We start from the raw sequence: 23862 nt of genomic DNA, 5'->3' as shown, positions 1-23862 counted from the left end.
ATTCAACAATGACAGCTCCCTTGAGTTTTGTAAAGGGGGACTCCACCAATTTCACACACAAAAATAACCATGATGATGTCATCTGGGTTACCTCAGATTGGGTTTGTGACTTATTTTTTTTAAAGAAAGCCTGTGTCACTAACTGGAGGCAGTGGGATCTAGGCAGGGGGATCTAATGATACTGACTTGCATTATGGGAAATGTAGGATCCAGTGTTTTAGGAGTTTGACCCATATTGAGGACAAACTGTTGCTTCAAGTTTGACCATTCTTTTATTAACATGTCTCTTGCAAGTCATCTAGACTTTATAGAAGTGCATCACTAAATTGCTGGAGTAATGTAATAGTGCCCTTTACACTCAACCATTGTTAGCATTTTTGTTGCCCAATACAGCAGATAGCCATTTAATGTAGAAAACAGACAAAAGCTAGTGGAACAAGAGCTAACCGAAGACAATACAACAATATAATGCAACCAGTAACTGGTGACTGCAGGTAGGTAAACATACACCAAATGAGTATACACACATGCACATGGATGTACACACATATAAACATAGACTCATGAGGACAAAAACTCCATCTGTATTCAACAGTCACAGCATTTATAACTAAGAAGAATTTATAGATCTGCAAGAGACAGAGCTTTTTTCTTCTCTTTGCTCCAGTGAGGTAATTGAAAAAGCTCTGAGTATCATAATTTCCCCTTCTCTCTTTCTAAGAATTAAACTGTACAAGATTTTTGTGGCAAGTGGGAAGGAGAGAGAATTTTACTTAACATCAAACTGGGATGCTTTTCAACCAGAGATACACTATACTTGAGGCTGGATCACATTACTTATTCATTCAGCACTGACTTGTTCCACAAAGTGACACTACTTTGGATGGGAACAGAGGGAGTCATGGAAGGGACGAGCTTCCAGCACAACCTCACACTGCAGACTTCAGACCATACTTAAGACTCTGGTAACTGATATGCTGCCAGATCAATAGCTAATATACTAACCAGCAACATTTATTGAAAGACTACATGTAGCTTATGAAACATTTCAGAAGAAAACATCAAAGCAAATCCAATCCGGCCCCTCTAGGACTTGTATTGGAATATTATTCTGGATTTTGTTGGACTGTGTCAGTGGGAAAAAGCAGTAACCAATACAGCACTGACATTTTTCCAGAGGCAGTTGTGCATGTCAGAAATAACGGTGGTCTGTCAGTTCAGTTAATGTGTCTTCTGCGGAGGCCAATGATACTGCAGCCAGCTGCTGGAGTCACATCATTCATTATTCCCCCGTCAGTCCATTCATGTGCTAATCCACTGACCCTTTACACTGCTAAAAAAGTAGCCATCTGAACGGGTCAATTAGCCTGTGTTGAGTCTTGTAATGTTCTCCTTAAAACAACTGCCACGAAGCCAAGAGTATGCCACTTGTTTCCAAACTCCTACAAATAACCAGCCGAATTTTATCTGGACTGACTCAACTTATGACAACACAATGAGACTTAACTGGCGGAGCATATTGAAACAAGCTTATTTGGAGGAAATAAATAAATACATAAATACAAATAGGATTTTTTTTCTCAGAAGAGAGTTTATTTACGAAGCAATGTGAAATCCATATGGCACAGAGGCTGCACAACAAAGACTTTCTGGCTAGAAAGCGCACAGTAGCCTGACCATTGCGCTCCAGGGGGTGGGGTGGGGGATATAAACCAGCGTCCATAGAGGGAGAGAGCTACAGCACAAGTCCAACAATCCCGCATCAGGGTGTTAAATCTTTATCCAAATAACACCCCGTTTTAGGTCATGAATGAGTGAAGTGTCTGTACAGGGATACAACTTGAATAAATCTCGGAGAAAGCAAAAACTCAGTTAAAAAAAACCAACTCAGTGACCTTTTAATTAGACAACGGCAACTCAGTGGACTGGATTAAAGCCCGTTGAACGTGCTTTAAAATTCAGTCCAATGAGTTTGAGTCTTTTAGCAGATTTGTGACACACTTCTCTCCTTCCATTACGCACTTAAAGCCACGAAATGGATCATTGGTCGCGCCATCTAAACAGCTCCAAAACAACAGAAAACACGATCCGCTGCTTACCTTCTTACAAACTGCGGCGGAGGGAAGCCATAGCCCTGACCTCGGTGCTGGTTGCGGTGCTGGAGGTTTTAAAACACGTCTTCCTCATTGCAGAAATTGTCACACCACTCCAACGCCGCAGCTTTGCCACGAAAACACCCCGCTCTCAGCCGCTGCGTGGTGTCTGCACCCCTCCACTACATCTATCCCCTGCGTTTAAAAGCCTTTTGTCAACCCCCTGCCCTCTCCGCAAACACATTCAGGAGTTCTGCAAACGAGGAGAAAGCGTAAACGAAGAGCCAACTTTAAGTGCGTAAAAACAAATCCCCTTTTCGCAGCAAGCCACAGATCCAAACCAGAGCGCAGATCCCGCCGAAATGTTTTCAATCCCAACGAATAAAACAGAGATCTCCTTTGGTAGTGAGGTCAAACACTGCTGCCGAGCCTGAGAGAGAATCCGTGCGGACTTTCGGTGCGTAAAGACACGGAGCGCTACAGCTTCTCCGCTCGCTGACCGACCCACTGAATAACAGCGCTTTAATCCTTACCCTGTGTCAAGCCAGTATAAATAACATCATCATCATTTCCGGTTTAAACCTTCACAATAAAGGCAGCAATGTCAGAAGCTTGTTATTTTGGTTTATATTGCATTCTAAAAAAGTATTGTGATATTATTTTCTATACAGTTACCACACACACATAATTACACGTTCTGTCTTATGTCAAATTATATATATAAATACATTTCTGAGAAAATATTAATTATATTTTTAAATAAACACATTAAAAGAAAGAATTCTGTCCAGAACTATCTGTGAATGAATTTAGAGTTTGTTGCAAAAGATGTTGCAAACCCCTTCTGCTAAGGAAGACCCTGACATGTGGTTGAAAGCTCTGGAAAAAGCTATTTGGACCATGAGATTTTTTTTCAAAGGTTAACAATGAACTTTTATGATCAACTATAAATAAATCTGCAGCTAGAAAGTGGATCTTGAGTTATTTGTTTAAATAATTTTTGTCAGATTTATTTTTATTGAATATCCTACTTAACCATAAAAATCCACATAAAATTCTTTATAGGCCTAATGGTAATTTAAAAAGCAATGTCTGTTCACTCTGAAAACATCAGCTTTAACTAATTTTATAGTCTAAATAGTGCAAATATTCCCACAGGCTACACAATCAGATCACTATCACTGAGCGTTAGAGGACCATGCCGGTGATCTTGCATGTTTTATCACATTTATTTCAAGTCATTAAATATTTCACATATATATGATCTTTACAACCCATTTTGGGTAATATATTTCTAAAGCTTTTGTTTGAAGGCACAGTTGCTTATTTCCTTTCTTATTCTGGGCCTTCTCTGGTTGGTTTGACACACACGCGGAGGGAGAGAGAGCGACCCCTCTCTTCTCTCCTCCCCGCATACTAATATCCCGGGGTGATGTCAGCAAGTCAGCGTCCCAACACTGGTGTAATTAGCAGCGCGAATGACTGGTGCTCTGGCAAGATTTGCATGTGAATTAAACCATTTCCCTGAATCAACTGGCTGGGGGGGAAGAAGAGAGAGAGAGAGGGAGAGGAGGGGAGAGGGGAGCCCTAGGGTGCTGACCTGCATGGGGAAACGGAGAGGTGAGCCCCTGTAAACAAAACAGTGCTGTTCGAATGGACATAAGCTGGAGAAAGGACAAAAGGCTTACAGACCGATGAAAATCCACTGAATGAAAAACAAATGTAAAGCCAATTTAACTAAAACTATTTTCCAAGTCAGTGAGCGTTTATAGGCTGATTTGTTATTTGCTAAAGATTAATGAACAATGGAGCTTATAATCACTTGACTCTAATCTTTGTAATACACTTTTATTTTTAAGTTTTTACAAGTACAAAAGACTTCCCCCACAATACTGCTGACCAAAACACAGTCAGATATGAGGAAAATGTCAATTAAATCAAGGGACTGATGTTGATACGATCAACTCGTGGAGTCAGTTAGCTCAGCCATTAGCGACAACATAAACAACACAATTGTTCCCTAACTGATTACCACCATCTCTGCTATTTTGGTTCCTTCTTAATCTCTCAAACACTTGCTTGGCAATAAGCTCTATAATGCTATCTCGCCTCTCTTGTTCCTACAATGAGTGGTAGGAGTATTGAACAACGTCCCACTGCCGCTCCTCATCTGCTTATTTTGTGTAACGCACAATGTGTCAAGAAACAGGGAAAACATCCAAAGCCGGAAAAAAATAAGTTCTCTGGCAATCAAAGCTTAACAGATTTGTGGCAGATTTCAAAAGGCAACTTGGAGGACAGATAGAATGAAAGTGGGTTAGAGAATAATTAAATCAAGATTTGTGTATGTTTTTCCCAAAGTGCACTGCTGCTGCCTGTTGGCCAAACACAGGTTAAAAAAAAGAGATGCGGAAAGGAAAATAAAAAAGCTTGCTTTGAAATAATGTCTGCAAAGCTGCATGAGGAAGAATTTTTTGCTGCTGCTGCTGAAAACAGCCGGCAGCTCTGAACGACCTCCTAAGTTTTTGAGGACAGTGCTGCAGTCTCTTTTCTCCTTTCAGGAACTGTTCCTTTGGCTTCCCTTGAGTCAGACTAAAGCTCTGCTTTTCTTTTTAGTGAAAGCTTTCTTTCTGCCCTGGATTCTCCTCTCACACGTGGCGGGGCAACTCTCGCTAAGTCTCATACATAGGAACGTAATCGCGGCCTCTTTACAAACACAAGAATATCAATTGCAGCTCAGGCTCTACTTACGGACTATCCACAGGATTTTACAAGGAGCCCTAAGTGACAGTGTCCTCGGCCTGCAGCAACCACAGAATGGGTAAACTGGTTCAGGGCCAGCCATTTCCCCAAAAAAATCATTCCCTTTTCCCCAATAAACTGTTCCCTGACCTACAGTGAGCTGTTTTAAATGCCACAAGAGGACTGAATAAAAGCATAGAGGCCAGCTTGGGGGACATACCACAGATAGCATTGCCTACATGGACTCTTGGCATGCACAGAGAGCCTCTGCTTGGTAATTTTAGACAGTGAGCTAAACAGGTTTACTCCCTTCCGAAGCATGCATAAGCATATTGAGGCTTTTGTCTCTACCAACGCACAGGATGAGCGATATTGTAAATACATGTTCCCCCAGGGGCTGAGAGCCCATCTGAAGTATGCAAAAAGTTGTACTGCCTCAAAGGATCTTATCCTCCAAGAACATTATTCACGTCTTACCAGGGAAGGAACTGATTTATATACAGTCTGATATGGTCAGAAAAACACTCCTGATAAATCAATGCCTTTATCTCGATTTGAGATGTAGCCAACATCTCAACATGGCCTCCACATCTTTATTTCTCATCTGCTTTTTTAGGAACGCCAGTCTCCTCTCCTTTCATGTGGCAAATGCTGATGGCTATCACTCTAGAGTCAACACACAAGGCAGCTGGGACCAACCCCAACAGCTGATAGCCAAGACATGTTGGGAGGGAGGGAGACTACTTCCTCTTCCATATATATTTTCTTGCCACTGCTGGAAAGGGTTTCTCAAGCAAATTTCAGATTACTCAAAGTATTCACACTGCCCAAAATCTGGTTCCCTGACTGGCTGCCCAACTGTGTTCCAGACCCTTAAACTTACTGGTGGCGGCCATGATGTTGGGGGCAGGGTAATGTTGTCACACCATGTAAACCATATAACATTCCTCAGCAACCAGATCTGTGCTGGGCAATTGAGAAGGGTGTTGAGCAGCAAGGGTTTGAGGTTTGAGTGGAACAGAAGTGACCAAAACTAAGGCCCTCTGGTATTATAATGGTTAAGGTGCTTAACTGCAAAGTTCCTGGTTTGATTTCAGTGGGGGGAGCTTTATTCATTTCATATACCCATCTCTTTTCCTTCTTTTTCTGTCTGCCTCTTTACTATCTGCTTCTCAATAAAGGCAAAAATGTAAGACAAATAATCTCGAAAAACGACCAAAATTGTTGTCATTATTGTTCCATAAAAAGATCTGAAGTAAAGTTTGTAAGTAAAATGCCTATAGATAGGCAAAGATTAGTTCACCAGAACCACAAAGCAAATTGGCAACAAGTTGAAAATTAGCTTAAAAAAGACAACAGGAAGTATTAAGTGTCAGTATGCTTAAAACGCTCACATCCAGGTTCAAAGAAGAGGAGTCACCAGACAGTATACAGGGTCACTGGTTTTCTCAGGAGAAGCCTGACATTCAGTGAGAGGGGGGCTTTTTGGGGTTGGATGGTGTCATTTTGAAAACACACTACCATCATGACCTACAATAACAGTTCTTTGGCTGAACTACTTTGCCCAGAAAGCAGATTTAGTGTGACATAAGACTGGGGGCTCACTATGGGTCCTCTACTCAAGCGCCCCTCTGTACCCATGTTCCCAGCAGATAAGTGGCCATTATTCATCCCATGTTGAACATTAACTGGATTAATTCTGCATGAGTTGAAGGGTGAAATAGTATTTGTCCAAAGGGAGGGAAATTGCAAGGAAATGAGGAGAGTAGCCAGCTTGGCTGAAATTCTAATTAGCTTGGGGGTTCGTTAGCACACAAACTCGACTCTTGCTGCAGAGGCCTTGCTGATTCAGAGGCCTGGGTAAGCCATTAAGCCACAGAGGGGAAAATAGAGGGAGACAGTGAGGAAGAAAAAGAGAGAGAGAAAGAGTATGGACACTTGGTTTCACGCATAAAGGCCCAGGGCAAGGAGGTGACCTTGTGGAGTGACTTCTCAAGGGGACTGGAGCTATTTCTGCCCCTCCTGGCCCACTTACACAAGGGCTCTTCAGCACAGAGGAAAAACACACTCCTAGCCCTCCACCTCCGTCTATCCATCAGACCATCCATCTCCACTGCAGACAGCGCTCTCCAGGGCGACACAGTTCAATTTCCAGCTTGCTGTGCCCAACAACGGCGGTTTGTCAATGAGCTTTTCTCTGCCGTACTGTACATGTGGATTCTGATTCAAAACATAACTAGGTCATGAGGTAGTTTAAAAAAAGGAAGAGGGAGGAAGAGTTGTAGTAAAGAAATACTGTAGTGGACGTAGTGGGATATGAGGAATGGCAAATAAGAGACAATGAAAAATGAGTTTAGACGTTATTATTCCTGTGTCTGTGCCTGAGAACTTAAGAGACATTTGCAAGATGAGATCTAGCTTTTTGAGTGCTCAACCTACCCATCTGTCCTGAAAATGATTAAAAAATGTTGTGAAGTAATATACAAAATCTCTCATTTATCTCCAAGCAACACATAAAGCCACAGCAGCTCTGAGACAGAATGATCCTGTGGCTCCATGAATGAACCACCCACCTCCTAACTTCCCACACTCAGCACCCTGCAGCCATTTTTCTGACTCAACTCTCTCATTCAGCCTCCACTGATGTTCCTCTTCCTCACCTTGTCATCATGACCCAGATGAGTGGCGTGGGTGACAATGCTAATTTGCTGACTCTCCCTCTCAGTCTCTGTCAGTGCAGGTTTTTGTTTCATTCACTTCACTATAAGTTTCCTTCAGTTAAATCTCTTTCTGGTGCTCTTTCTAACAAATCACCTTGCAGCCCTCGCCCGCAGCCACAATCACATGCCAACTGACCAGATGTTCCATCGTTAATAATGAATATTAGCATACTCATTAGTTGGACCACAATTGTGGGGTAGAAGCCACAGTCTTGATATATGATCTTATTCTCAAGGCTGCATAAAGCCATGCCAACACAAAAGCCTTTATGTGGAGTTTGAGGCTTTGTACGCAGTGTTCTTTAGAAAGATGCCGGGTAAAACCAATATATCCAGTTGGGGGGAGAAAGTGCAACAAAAGCAACACATGTTGAATGTGTATTTGGCTGGTAAGCCTCTGGAGCAAGCCTGAATATCTAAAATAGTCAGTATTTGCAAAAAATATTCTATGCCTAGGTGGTTGTCTGCACTCCACTTTCTCGAGAGCTCTCCTGTAATGGTTTAAGCTCAAACTTTTAGTTAAATAAACTCCAACGCTCAGCCATGCCAGGTTTAAATATTTAGCTTTAGAGGAGTTGTGGGTAGAGCAGTGACAGACGGGATCAGTCCATCAAACAGAGTTTGGCCTGAGGGCGTTTGATCCACTCTACTAGAAAAATGTACATGAACACAGGGCTGTGCCTATGTAAAACTACACCATGAGTTTGGTTTGCAATTTGTTATCAACACAATTCAGCTGGATGGAAGAAAGAGATTCTTTCAGCACGCCAACTGGACGTCTGAGTTTTCCCATCATGAAACCAGCCAGTGTTTATGTGTGTGGCTTTGGGTAAAGTAATAAATGACAACAAAAATACTTAAACATGAGTCGTGATAGTCAAGTGGAAATATACAGTCAGGTTTAATTTGATCTATTTATACTGTACCTACAGACTAACTACAGGCAGCAGCAGCAGCATGTTTGTGGTGGGAGGAGCAGCGCTGGCATTGTTCAAAGCTTTCTAGTCTTTCTATGAAGAGCATCTAATTAGCGACTGAAGTTGAAGGACGATTTTGCTTCACATTGATGACACTCGCACACAAACAGACTGATCTGTGACCACAGGCATACAAGACACACAGAGTCTGGTAAGCGAATCAGTAATGGGGATGGGGAGGGTGTAGATATGGGGCCTAAATGAACCACATCCTGACTCTTCAGAGACATTGGAAAATATCGAAACATAACCTGTGCATATTCTTTTAACACCTGTAGCGATCTGATGCATTAAAAAAAATCTGATCACTCTTAAGTCCCTGAAATCTTGGTTTCAAATCTTTCTTTATTACATGAAATATTTGTGACTAAATAATCAACAACCATAGTTAAAGTTGACATTCTTAGATATTATTTATTAAGATTTCGCTCAAAAAACTTGTTTCATCAGGACTGTGAGGGTGTGGTTTGATCAGATTTGATTGACATAGTGGTCTGGCAACATACAGTAAGAAATCAATACAACTTCATCATCATATTGATTCAAATGTTGCTAAATCTTGATTGATGCGTTGAAGTTTGTGACATCACCTTTTCACAACTGAGCCCTGCCCACTTCACACCAGTGAAAAGATCTCAGTCACATACAAAACACATACGGTCTCTCTCGTGAAAAAAATCTGGCATGAAATTGTGTGTTCATGTAGGATACCATCATAGAAGAAGCAGATTGAGAAAATATGTTTATATTTATATGTCAGGGCCTTTGAATTGTCATTACTTTATTAAAATGACATTTTTCTGGAGCCTTTATGTCCTTTAAGGTGATATTGCAGCCAACTGAGACACACACAGACAGAAAAACTCAAATGTATTCAAGACTATGTGGATCCGGTGGTAGATGGTAGCAGGTTGTCGCTTTACTTCTAGTTCAAATTGCCACCTGTCACCCCAATAATCCAGCTAAGAGTGTTTGAATAGTTATTATCTCATTGCGTTTATATACATCAGGGTACCGGAGAAAGGAAGTAAATGCACTGTGTGACAAGAAAGAGATAATCTCTGGATGAGGTCATGTCATTGTCTAAATGATGAACAGATGAATCTGAAAAAATACATAAGGAGATTAAACTCAATCTGATTTCAGACTAAGCAAGTCACTTAAACCAATAGACTGGTAAAACCACAGAAAACATATTCTGAAAGCCTACGAAGATTCTTCAACGGTCTGTTTTCATCCAATGGCAGTGTTTCATTTAGAAATGATTCTTCCCAAACAGGTTTAAGCTATTTAATTTGTCCCTTATTGCATCTTGTTACACTGTTTACCCTAACAAAGGGGGATGGAGGCTGAGCAGATCTCTCTCACGCACACACACACACTAAACACACCGTGTCCACATCAATAAGGCCACTGCTGCCCTTTCTCTATAGGGTCTTGAGGGTCTGTGGAGGTTATGGATTGGAGGAGAAATTGCCATTTCCAGGACGTGACAGACTTGCGGCGTGGGCCGATAAAGATGGTGAACCCGGGGCTTTATTGACTGATCGCCGCTGAGAGCTGAGACTGTAGGCAGCAAACACACACAAAGACAGACACGAATGAGAAGGCACAGGAGGAGGAATGAGTCACGTTGAGCGATCCACACCCACTGCCATCACACTTACACAAAATCCCATTTAACGATTTTTATTAAATCAAGGTCAAACTTTCAGAGTGAACACATCTCTGAGGAAATACAGACCGTCAATCCATCACTTCTCATGCCTTTTAAAAATGCACTGTAGGCTTGTTTTGAATACCAAGTCTAAGCAAACTTATTCACAAGGTAGTGCCATAGAAGTCTCTATCCATCTCTAGCCTTTTCTTCTCCCACTTTATTCCCCACTTACTGCTGCTCCCCTATGTTCCCTTTTTAAAGCATGGCCCATTAGGAAGCAGTGAAAGAGAGCAGTGCCCTGAGAGAAACTAAATCACTCCGGCCCACTGCTGTTTACACCAGACCCGGCCCGCTGCTTGAGCCGCTGTTTATTTGAACTGTGAACCACCGTGCGAGGTGTGTGTGAAAGAAAAAGTGTAAGCGTGTGTGTGTGTGTAAGAGAAAGAGAGAGCATGTGTACTGCAGAACCGGGGAGGGGAGGGGATGGGGGGGGAGAGGTTCCACACAAAACCCAGTGTCTCGCCCTCCGATTTCTTTCACACCTCTCTTAACACCCTTTTCACAGCGTATTCATTTGCCCCGCGGGCTCCTGGCGCTCCTCAAGTTCTCCAGGCCACAGACAGGCCTCTGTGTAGCCCGGTTGGAGCTGCACCACTCAGGCATAGGGATTCTGAAAACAGACCTCTTACACCCCCCATGGCGCTCCAGACACAATAATGTCCTTCTCCTGACCCACATATGACATCACAGCCTGGTTCTCACACATTCACATATGCTCACACACACAATCAGACAGAAAACATCCAGCCACTCTTGCTAAAAAGCACACACACAAGCAAGAACGCATGCAAATGAATGCTTGGTTCTGTATCGATGGACATTACCAATCAAAGCAGGCTCTAAGGTGATGCACGCACACACACACACACACCTTGGGGGAACAGTAAAGTTAGTGTGGGATCAGTTAAAACTGTCCAAGGCAGGAGTATAGGATAAGAAGACCTGAGCATCAATGAAGCCACTGTTTAAAAAGTGCAGACTGACTGGAAGAACGAAGAGGAATATGAAAAGCTGCCAAGTATTCAGACACGAGAACAAGGACACACACTGAGGAGGCACACACATACACACACGAAATAAGAACACAAATATACCAACACACATGCACAGAAAGCTGGGCTTATCTAATTGCTGGGTGAATGTACTGAAAGACTGTATTTACTTATTGGTAGTATTTTTTTTCTAGGAGACTAGCTGTTGCTCTTTTAGTTCCATTTATGTGCGGGTGGTAATGAATTAGCAGCACAGGCGTCACTGGTCATAAACACGCCATTCATTCTTATGATCACATCATCAAACTGACAATAAAGATGATGTAACATCAGTTTTTTGTGGGGCACGGACATTTAAAAGACCACAGGAGAAGAGAAGAAAAGTAGCAGCCAAAGTTTGAGTTAAAAGGATGACAAATAATCATGAGTGTCAATTCCCTTAAGAATATTCACAACAGCTCAGGAATGAGCCAAAGGCCTTTCAAATCACTGACTTTTGCTTATTTCATGGAAAAAAATACTGCAGTTGCTCCCTGAAGCATGGAACAGCTAATCTATGTGTATCGTTCTTCTCGCCTCTGTTGCTGGACTCCACATGTGTTGCTGGCAGCGGCTGCACATAAACAAACTTTTCAGCCAGACAGAAACATACAGAGAGATAGTGCAAACACATGCTCACGCACAGGGCAGGAGGGCAGACGTGTGCCAAAAAGCATGTGTACAGGCTTGCACACACAACCATGCAAAAAAAACCCATCAGTGTCTTTACAAGCTACTGTTCTCTAAAAATTCATGCCCATCAGCAATAGTTAGCATGACGGAGAGTGACATACTAATCTGTGAAAAGGCACTGTCGATATCCGCCATGTCTAATCACATCACAGCACTGCAGCTCAAGTATGTTTGCTGCTTGTTCTGGCTCCCCTCTGGTATCTGGGGCAGCGTACCAGCGAGCAGAGTAAACTCTGGACAGGAAAGGCTGCTCTGTGTGTGTTTGAGAGTGTCAGTGTGTGTGTGTGTATATGCATGCCAAGACTGTGCCAGCCACAAGACTGATGCTGGCGTCAGAATGAATCACATACAGTCTGCTATTCCTTCCCTGCAGCACACCAAGAGGGTAGCTGGGAGAAAAGAGAGCGAGAGAAAGAGAGATCATAAAAACAGATCATAAAAAGCAACATCAATGGGTGATAGACCAAGCAAGAGAGGGAAACATAAAAAGGGAGTGTGAAAAACAGGAGGGCTTATGAGACAAAGGTTGAGAGGGAAACACAATGAGGAAGAAAAAACACACACACACGACAGGGAGGGAGACCACATGGTATCACCAAGCTCATCCATCTGCAGCCAAGCTACATGCCAATACATTCAATCATTCTTTGGATATGACCTATGGATTTGTCTAGTCGTTGGTTCACCCTCCATTATATGCAAACCTTCTGATGGCATATGAGAAGGACCTTGATTAGACAGATTTTCTACTGGTCTGATCCATCACACTCCCACACAAGGCTGCTACAATAGCATCAACCAATAAATGGGTAAGATACTTTCTGCAGTCCTTTCAACCATGCACCCATTTGCGTTAATCTGATGGCAATTTAACATGTTGATCTCATGTCTGAATAAGCTCCTGAATCATTTTTACATAAAAGTCACAACAGCAATCTCACAAGGTCAAACCTTTTGTGTCACTTTCAACACAACACAAGTCTGAAGTAACTGCCGTCCCATTATAGGGACAAGTATATAGCATGGACTTGTGCCACATACCACAGCGTTTATAGCTTAAGCTAGTTTGCTGGTTTCGTCCCTAGATGGGGTTTTAAAATATATAAAACTCAACAGTTAAATACATATGAAACTGCACAGGACTCGACAATACATTACAACACAAAACTCAGCAAGTACATACAAAGCAGCACGAAAGACAAACATACCATAAAAGTTTCATAAAACAACAAGCACCAGATTACTCATGACTGATCCCTCTTTAAGAGCTGTTTTCAGTTTGAGTTTAAAATGTTCCCAGTCATGATCCATTTTGAGTTCTGTGGGTAAAGAGTTCCACATGTTGATCCCCCGAACAGAAAAAGCTGTCTGTCCAAATGAGGATTTACGAAAGGGCTCCTTACAATCCCCAGTAGACGCGCCTCGTGTTACTGAGACAGAAGCCCTGAGAGGTACCACCAGGTCACTGAGCATCTGGGAAGCCTGGTAATTAAGTCATTTATAGATGAGTTTAAGGTTAGCAAATTTAAAAAAATTATCAAAACTTAACATATTTTAACTTTTTTTTGATGTAAAGGCTGCAGCAGCACAAGGTAAAGCATAAAGCAAGAGAGCGTGCCTATTTGCCTTTTAAGATCAATTAATACAGATAGCTCAAAGACCTACTGTGACTTGAGCTGCAACAATTAGTCTATTGACAGAAAATTAATCACCAACTATTTTGATTATCAATTCATCGTTTTGAGTCATTTTTAAGAAAAAATGCCAAAATTCTGTGGTTCCATCTTCTCAAATGTGAATATTTTCTGGCTTCTTTGGTTTTCTATGATAACTAACTGAATATCTTTGGGTTGTGGACTGTTGATCAGAACAAAACAAGACATTTTAGGTTGCATCTTTAGCTTTGGGTAACAATGATTGGCATTTCTGACATTTTATAGACCAAACAACTAAATGACGATTAATCAAGGAAATAACCAACAGATTAATTGATAAGGAAAAATTATTGTTAGTTGTAGCCCTAATTGTGACTGATTAGTGTAGTATGTTCCCAGCTGGCTAGCATATAGAGGTTAGCCCATCAGCTACAGTGCCTCACTAGCCAGCCTTGTGAGTAGTCCCTACGCCACCAAGCTTCAAGCACTGCTTATTTCACAAGGATGCATGGACGAACATGCAATCAGCCACCTTCTGGTGTGACCAGTTCTTATTCAAACTGAGTCTTCAGTCAATATGGCCAATAGTAGGCTTCCAGCCTCAAAGCCGCCCCCTTTGCTCAGAGACCTAGCAAAAAACCTGGCATTGATATCTATTGATCATGAGCTACTTTGCATTTAGCAGCTGTAACTGACCCTGCTTGTCCATCTGATCCTCCAAAGTCCAGAGATCTGACCAGCAGTTCAGTGTGCTGCTTCACCATCGTGAAATCTATTGATTACACATAAAAACAACAGTATTTCAACTGATCCTATTGGGACGGACTTTAATTTTCTCAAACAATATCTGATCAATGCACAGCAGGGTTCAGTGAGAATAATCACCAGCTTTCCCTGGATCTTAATTGGAAAATGAATAGATACATAGACATAAACAATAGGTTATAAAAATGTCTCCCATGTTGGGAAGCGGATATGAGAGAGCACAATTTTTGATGACATAGCACAGATCTCGGTGTGCAGACAGCACAGCCTGAACAACACATGAACTCCAAGCATCTGGGACACATTTAGCACCCATGTGCAATGTATTACATATTTCTGGAAACAAAGCCACGCTCGAGTCTGTAATCTGTTGATGGGAATTTATTCCGTTGTTCATGGTTTGGTTTGTTGTGACTTCAGTGTGGTAAGCAAGGTTTTTCTGAGGAAGGCTGACAAAGAATGACTGAGAGGTAAGGGAGGAGGAATGAAGCAGATGCTGAATAAATAAAATATAGGAGAGTCAGCCAAAAGATTACAAATCAACTAAGCAACAAACAATCCAACGAAGTCAGTGTAGCTCCTCCACTGCCAGGCTTTTCACACTCCCAGAATTCTTAGCTATAAATTACTATTTTAGAGCAGAGGGGTGAAATTCATCACCCTCCTGGTCGGCAGGCTGGGTAAACTTTAGAGATCCTGTGTCGGCCTGCAAACTCTGATCATCAACTTGAAGAGTCCTGGCTAACTTGGCAGTGATGTGGCTGCCACCTGCAGCACTGCAATGACCTTCAACAGGAAGAGGACAACAAGAGTTTAAAGCACTAGAAGATAAACAGTGCTTGCAGTTTTACAGGGGTTATGTGTTGGACTATTCCTTGGCCAGACAGAGACAGGCTAGCTGCTTCCTCCTGCTTCAAGTCTTTATGTTAAGCTAAGCTATTGTCTCCTGGCTCCAGTGTCATATGTACTGTACAGACATGAGAGTGGTATCAATCTTCTCATCTAACTTTCGGCAAGAATGCAAATACGTGCGTTTTGTAAAATGTCAAACTATCCCTTTAATTGAAAAAAACATTATACTGCACAGTAATGATAGCATTCATTTACTCATTCATCTACCCTTAAGCTCTAATACTACTACGATATGATCTTATTTTTCCATTACGCCACCAAAATTGGAGATCGTATCCACCCTTCAAATTTGAACCTTAGGATAACTTTCCCTTGCTTGCTCTGCTTCATGAATAATCACAAAGGCTATATAAAATTGAAGGCCAACGTTTTTGAAGTTCTTACTGAATAAATTCCAAGCAGAGGACATACTTTTTATACATTTTTGGTGCCATTTTTCCACCTATGCTTGGTAAGTGAGAAGACAGTGAGTGCCTTTGAAAATAGTGGGATGTGACTTGGAGAATTCAAACATTTTTTGCTGAAGCTGCATCAGTCATTCATTACACTTCTCTGAGTATACTGAGTATATTACCATTCAATGCTGTTAATAATGAGCAAAAACAGCATGAATCCAAAAGTGCTTGGATCTTCCGCTGACCCAAAGCCATTATAAAACCTAATAGGCAGCACACAAACCAACAAAGAACAAAAACATGGCTTTAATAAACCTAGTTAACATGAAACTTTAAAACGGCCCGCCCAGCCCCCGTCTAAACCTCAGCGCAAACCTCAGTCAGCCTCTGTTTAGAATCTGCACCCTATCGTAGCTCGCTACTGTGTCCAATGGCTTTCTAGGCAGAACGCTAACCAGCCAGGCGGTGGTGAGGCTACTGGCCAAGCAGCCACTTGTTAGGTCTGTGGGGTTAGACAACCACATCTGGTCTGCCTGCACCCACTTAGAGCCCCACCATGGTCTACTGTTCAGCCAAACCTCAGAGGTCAAGGACACAACCAGCGAGTGGGTGTGTTTTCAGTGCATGTGTCTATGTGTATATACTCCTCACCCTCCCATACATCCTACAGAAATGGTAAATGGATGTAAATATGAAGCAGTTGAGCTCTACCCTAAATAAGTATAAACTATTCATTTAAATGCCAGATTAAAGATTGCCTCCTCTTTTTTTTCTTTTTAGAGGGACCAGAATTTATTTGGGCTGAGTTGAGGCAAAAGGTGAATAAAGAGTGGCCCGAAGGCACCAATGCAGAATGGGATCAAAATAACTGAAAGTATTCATGAAGGTGAGATATTGCGAATTCTGGCCTTGAGCTTTTTCCCCCCTAAGCGCTTCGTCACAATGCAAATGCCACCACCTGACATCATAAATCTGATGTAATGAAAGACGCCAGCAAGCAACAGCTTCATCTGACACACTCAGATGTGAAAATTATAATAAAAAGCCCGTCTGTCTGTCATAAAACCTGCATCTTAAATCTGATGCTGGCACTGATCAGAGCTGATGGTAATTACTGTGTGTAGTCATGTCTGTGTTCAAGTGATTCATCCGTTATCTGGCTCTGGATGACACTAGCATAGTTACAGTAAGAGCATGACGATTGCGTCATGATGGTGACAAAGACAGGACGTACCACTGTGTTTCTGTCACCATCAGACTTTAAGCCTCTGTTCTCTGAAAGAGTCTAGCAAAGACTGACACACTTTAAGACATACTTGAACATGATGTGGAATACAAATTCGCATGTGCTTTTATTTACTTATGTCTAACTGTAACCAAGTAAAACTAGACCCAGGTGCCAACAAACATCAATCTTAGAGCAACTTTGGAATGACAATTTAGTTTCACATAAAAGAAAGCAAAATGTTATTTTCAAAAGATTTCATACTTTTTTTTTTGTTTGTTTTCCAAAAACTTTCTGTTCTCATTACAAACTGCAATTTAATTTTTGCAGTTTGTGAGTGTTTTAGTATGCATTCTTATGTTTATTTACATGTTGTCACTTTTCCAGTGAACCAATAAATCGTCCTGGCCAATGTTAGCTTATTGCAGGTGTAACAATAATAATAATAATAATAATAATAAGAAGAAGAAGAAGAAGAAGAAGAAGAAGAATGAGAAGAAGAAGAAGAAGAAGAAGAAGAAGAAGAAGAAGAAGAAGAAGAAGAGCTTTATCTATATAGCACTTTTCAAAACACAGCTACAAAGTGCTTTACAATAAAAACAGAACATATTTAAAGTGCAAAAACAAACTAAAAGCCATAAAAACTAAACACACATAGACCAAAATGAACTAAAATGCCATAATATATAATGAAATCACTGAAAAGCAATTTTAAACAAGTGGGTTTTTAACAGTGATTTAAAAGATGAGACAGTTAGGAGCCCTGACTGCAAAGGCTCTATCCACTTTATGTATCAATCTGGAGCTTGGAACATCAAGACGCAACGTATTCGATGATCTCAGAGAGCGGGTAGGGACATAGGGCAATAAGAGATCTGATAGATAGCCTGGGGCATGGCCTCTCAGGGCTTTGTAAGTAATCAATAAAATGTTAAAATCTATTCTTAAGCAATGGGTAGCCAGTGTAGGGAAGCCAGGATCGGTGAAATGTGATCGTTTCCGAGACTGAGTTAAAATCCTGGCAGCAGAGTTTTGGATGAGCTGGAGGCAGGAAAAGGATTTTTTGCTGATTCCAGAGAGCAGGGAGTTAAAGTAGTCCAGTCGACTGGTTATGAAAGTGTGAATGATAGTTTCCAGATTTTTGGCAGAAAGAAATGGTCTAATCCTTGAAATGTTTCTGAGATGATAAAGACACCAAGATTGACACCAAGATTTCTGCAATGTGAGATATTGAATGAAATAATGAACCAAGACTGTTCAAAATTTGGTTGTTTGCACTATCTTGATCTACGACTAATATTTCTGTCTTATCAGCATTTAGCTGCAGGAAATTTGATCCTCGATGTATGTCATCTGATAGGTAACAAAAAATTGCATTTCAGAGATGCCAAAGATTTGTTTGTGGTCATTAAGAAACAGTGTCACCATAGAGGGCTGGATATACTCCAGTAAAAACACAGCAAACATGCACACATGTCTGTTTTTACTGAATTAAGTGTCTGCATATAAAGATGTCTTCAAACGATTGTTGTCATGTACAGTCCATGGCATCATAAATCTTGGGCTGAATGAGGATGGTCTATATGGACTGTCTCAGACCCTCATAGGCAAATATGGCCATAATTTGAACTTTGCATAGTTTGTCCATCAAAGATCACCAGCTAGTATATTTTTCAACTTAAAACGTCCTGCACCATACATATCTTGGTCACAATTATTTAACAAAAAACATGTATCTATCCATATCGATGTAATTGGAGAAACAGGGGGAGAAACGCAGCCTCAAATAATATAGTATCAGTCTGCCACCACCAAAAATAATATCACTACTGCAGATGTGAGTGTGTTTGTTTGAACAATCAGCAGTCTACTGTACTCTGTGACTATGGTGCAGTACATTTGGCTACTAATCAGCACATGCGGTATCTGAACGGCACTGCACTGGCATGTTAGTCAAATGTTGCTATGTTCACCTCACCTGAGGTTGGCTGAAAGAGACAACACAGGAACAAACTGCACAGAACAGCAGGCTATAGGCCAGGAATGTTGTGTGAAATAAAAGGATATTTTTAGAATGACAGAGATGCAGTGACCAGAATTGGACTCTGTCACTGCACAGATTGTGAACAATTAAGCCGGGAAGCAGGTGGTCGCTAATGTGTCATATCTAAACAGACATAAAATCTGGCATTGGAAGATACATAAGCAAAGTATGGCACAAGCTATTTTGTGCCAAAAAATGGTGGCACTGAAGACAATGCTTCAACAAGCAGTAGTTAAGGATGTGTTTGTCACAGCAGGGTATCAGATGGCAATAATGTCAATTCTGGTTTCTGTTTTTGACTTTGAAGTGAGAAGCTTGTCTGATGTAAAAAAGCTCCAGGTGGTTACATCGTTGATTAGTGTGGAAACTGACAGATTTGGGTTAAATAAGATGCTTGGAGGAGAAATGTATGCCAGAAGAGAGCATTTGCATCTTTGTGCCTGCAGGTACACGTGAGGGAAATGGCCTCGGTGTGATTGTGTGTGGATTTGTGAGAAGGGGAAGGCCAAAAAACAAAATCTCCCATGATGCCATCATCAGCAAGGGGAGCGAGAGATGGAGAGTACAATTGAGATAAATAAAGGACACGACTGAGAAGCAGAGATTCACATCCACCATTGCACCCATTGCACCATCTCAATGTCTTTCTTTACACAAAACCACCCGCCTGCCACACAGCAGCACACATGTACACACACACGGATAAACACGTATGGAGACAGAGGAAGGGAGGTTATAATTGCTCACAAATGGAGGCCACAAAACACTCCAGCAGCTCCAATGAAAGAAGCGACAAGTGTACTTTCAATAAATCGACTTCTGGCCAAACATGAGGGCTGTGTTCCGTGGGAGTCTCAACCAGTATGTCGTGTTTGTTCCTTGCAACATCGACTTTCTCTGCAGGAGCCGTGTAGCCCGCTGCAATACTCCTCCAATGACTTGGGGACAGATAAGTGACAGATTCAATGAGCAACAGTACACATGATTGTATTGTATGTGTGTGTGTGTATGGAGGAGGGGAGGAACTTGTGCCACATACCAGAGCATCTAACTTTATTATACATGATTAATTAATAGCCTGACTCTGTTTCCTATTATCTGTATGCTTATGTGTGGGGGTCTTCAGCCACATGCTGCGCTGTGCGGGGGGTGCGGTTTGCTCCGATTACATCAGAGCCGGGGCCACAAGGGATAATTTTAATGACCAAAAAACAAAATCTCCCATGATGCCATATCGCCTGCAGAGACAACTACTACCAGATAAACAAGCTATACAATAGAAAGAAGCAGAAAACACACATTTTCCACATAAGCACAAACAGATTCATATTTTGAAGTCAAAGACACACATCCAGAAGTGTCTCCTTCTGTTTTGTAGGAGTGGGATGTAGTGTGTGTGTGCCGGTGTGTGTGTGTGTGTATGAAGATAGTGTAGGGGGGGTTATCCAAAAGCAACAAGTTGGAGGTCATTGTCCAGCTTCAAAGGAGTCACCCAACCCCTCTGTCTTTACGTGCTGTTTTACGATGCAGAGGCAGACAGGAACCGCAGAGTTTCTGGCGTAGCGTATGTGTGTGTTTCATCAGGAGCAGGCACCGTCTTGGATGGAGGGATGGATGGATGGAGGGAGGGGATGGAAGGGGGATGGGCAGAGGAGGAGGGGAAACCAAACTTTTCCCCCTAACTAACATTGACCCGGAGCAAACAGTGGAGCCCTTTTTGACTTCTGAGTGGGGGGCTGGGGGTTAAAGGCAGTGACCGCTTTTACACCTCGATGTCACCAGCATTCGCAAGAGTGTGTGTTTGTGTTTGAGGTGCTGAGGTGCAACTATAAGAGCTTTGCAACTGTGAGAAAATGCAGACGGAGAGCAAGGGAAGAGGAAGGGATGGAGACGCAACATTTTGAGCCTTATTTAAAAAGTCGCACAGTTTTGTCACACGGCAGTGGGCGTATGAAGATAAGAGCCTACCAAAGCAAGGGACTGGGGCTATCTAATCTGCAGTGTGGGCTTTGTTAGAGACTGTGGGAACATTCAGGGGTGGTCTGAAAATCTTTGCTTTTCTGGAAAGTCAAATCTGCTGTCTGAGACTTAATAATGGGGCTCAAAATGCAGCACTGAGGGCTACAGGTCATTAATAGGCTAGGATGCTGCGTTACTAATTCATATACAGAAATGCCTCTGAAAATGCACACACGCACACACACACACACACAAACAATATGTCCGTACTAAATTCCAGCACAAAATAGCAGAGACAGTATTTTATAGCATGCATACTATGAATATATTAATTAATTAGTTTAGTCATTCATTCATATATGTAAACACACAAACACACACAACCAATGTGTACAGACCAAACACCACCACATGGCAAACACAATGACCCGGCCCTCCACACACACAAACACGCAAACACACACACACACACACACACATAAAAAGGCATCCAAAAACTCTCCCCTAAACACTGGCGATGACTTCAGTAGTTTCTGTGTGCATCTTTGTGTCTCTAAATAAGCATTCACATGTTCATTGTCTGCTTGTATGTCTGTGTGTGTGTGTGTGTGTGTGTGTGTGTGTGTGTGCGTGTGTGTGTGTGTGTAACTGTGCTGCGTCTCGCAGGATCGCAGCAAGGTCTGCACTAAGCATTTATGAGCTAATTAAGGTCTGGCCAGGACTGGAAAGCTGGTGATAAGGCCTGTCTCCGGCCCTCTCATTAATGTTACACGCTCCGCTGGGGTTACACACACACACACACACACACACACACACACACACACACACACACACATAGGAAAAGTCTGTCCTCAAAAACAACAGTGGCAGCACTATTCACTCATAATTAAGCAGGATTCCAGACTGATTTCTCAGATTTTGCCATTTGGGAGCCTGACTGGGAATTCTTAATAAGTGAGAGAAACTGGAAGAGGAAATAAGTAAAGGAAGCGATAGTGTTGCGTTCAAGGCTAAACTTATACCACTAGAGTGACGGCCAAATTCAGTTAAATGTATTAATTACTTTCACCAGACTTGCATTCATACACACACACGATCACCTTCCCACAACTGCACCCACAAGCCTCTTTCTCCGTCTCTCTTTCTGTCAGGCTCTCCTCGAAGCTTGATCATTTCCACTCTTCATCTCATTCTTCTGCTCGACATTCCTTTGTATGTGATCACCACTGATGTTTATCTCTCACTCGGTTTGCTCCCTCCTCCTGCTTCAACAAATCAAACAAAACCCAACATACAAACTCTCCTTGTAAAAGAGACATGACAAAACCTCAACAATCCACTGTGACAGCAGCAGAGGGTATGTTTATGCATGTGTGTTTGTTCTGTGGCATTCCTTTTTGTATAGATTAGGCAAAACACAGCGGGAGTAGACATGGATCACAGACTGCCAGGAGTTGATCCCTAAACCATTAGTGGGTAAATTATAAAAGACAGCAAGAAAGAAGAGAAATTTTGAAGATGAAGGAATGTGGCAGGAAAAATCAGCTTGCAGCAGTGGAGGAGAAACAAGTTACAGAGAACTGCATGTAGGCTGAGTTGCTGGAAAGATGACTTGTTTGGAACAAGACCAATCTACAGGATGTCTGACTGTATGAAGCTGAGCCAAAACACACACACACACATACACACACACACACACACAGGCAACACTCCAGTGACCTCCACCACCCTGAACATGATAAGCCAGGCCACGCTCTACTTCTGACTGTGTGTGTGTTTGTGTTTATTTGTGTGTGTTACAGAGAAACAAAAAGTGTGAAAGGAAATACACAAACCAGAAGTGCGTGCAGTCGTGTATTTCAGAATGCATTTGTGCCTGTGTGCACATTACATACTATCCATGCCTTGTATGTTATATTATGCAGGAGAGAAGCTCCTTCAGATGAACAGGCCACAGCGGAGCAGCAGCTGCAGAGTATGGACCAGCAGAGAGAAGACTCCAGTCTACTGCTGCCCTGCTTATAATCAGGTCTACTCAACAAAGCCATGACTTGAAACAATAATCTATAGACATTTCAGCAGTTTTAGCAATCTCTACTGGCAATTATTGTAACATTTACTTTATCCTTTTACATCTGCTGTTTCAGAGACGGCATCAGCATTTTCATTTACACTTAGCCACATATGTGTACAGTTGCCTATGTATATATTTTTTATTTTTACTTAGCCACATATATGCTTCTCTGTTTCAATCTGTCTTGATTTTACCAAGCAACAAATCAAGATCAGCCCCAGTCCGGCCCAGTGGTTGCGGATGATGCACCTGAAACTGTTTGGTACCAGCAAAAAAACATCAGAAGAAGAGTAACTTGTGCACTTCAGCTGTTTAGTTAACAGTTTAGTTAGCAAGCTATCAGCTATCCATAAGCTAGCAAACACAAGGATGAATCATATTTTTGAACTACAAGCGAGACTCCACAGGCTCTCACCTAAACAGATCAGTCGGTGGCTGCACTGATCAGGGATCAGATAACGCTACAGCTCAGTGCACTTTCGGTATGATCTTGTGTTTAAATCACTGGAGACATTTTTTCCTTTCACTTCAGTGAAACAGAGAGAACACTGGCTAATATCAGTATAACTTAGCTGCTGCTATTACAAGGGACAGACCCTGTAGAGGCTACTTCCACAGATTTCTTAGTCACGTAGTTACACCAATCATGAGCCACATCTAGGACACACACTGTTGAGGCCTTTAATTCCAACATGGGGACAGAATTATCTTTCAAGTGACAAACTACATACTGCTCTGTGACATACTGTCTGTCCACAGTGCACACTAAATATGGTTAAATATAACATACATACTGCAATTTGCCTTAGAACATGGGCACAGAAATAGTGAGAGATACTGTGGATAGTTATACACAG

General features: G+C 41.9%; 1 protein-coding gene across 3 annotated transcripts in view; it reads right to left on the bottom strand.

Moving 5' to 3' along the window:
• Positions 1-23862, bottom strand: part of prickle2b (prickle homolog 2b) — an 88403-nt gene that overhangs the window by 18489 nt on the left and 46052 nt on the right. Inside the window, exon 1 of one of the 3 annotated variants that reach the window (XM_042407207.1) lies at positions 2100-2600. The exons of the other annotated variants lie outside the window; for them this stretch is intronic. The gene's annotated coding sequence lies outside the window, so the exon portion shown is untranslated. Of the gene's footprint in view, positions 1-2099; positions 2601-23862 lie in introns of those variants that run through there. 3 annotated transcript variants of the gene reach the window in all.

The sequence above is a fragment of the Thunnus maccoyii genome, chromosome 3 (genome assembly GCF_910596095.1).
Source record: "Thunnus maccoyii chromosome 3, fThuMac1.1, whole genome shotgun sequence".
Classification (NCBI taxonomy): domain Eukaryota; kingdom Metazoa; phylum Chordata; class Actinopteri; order Scombriformes; family Scombridae; genus Thunnus; species Thunnus maccoyii.
This window is presented reverse-complemented; position numbering and strand designations above follow the sequence as displayed.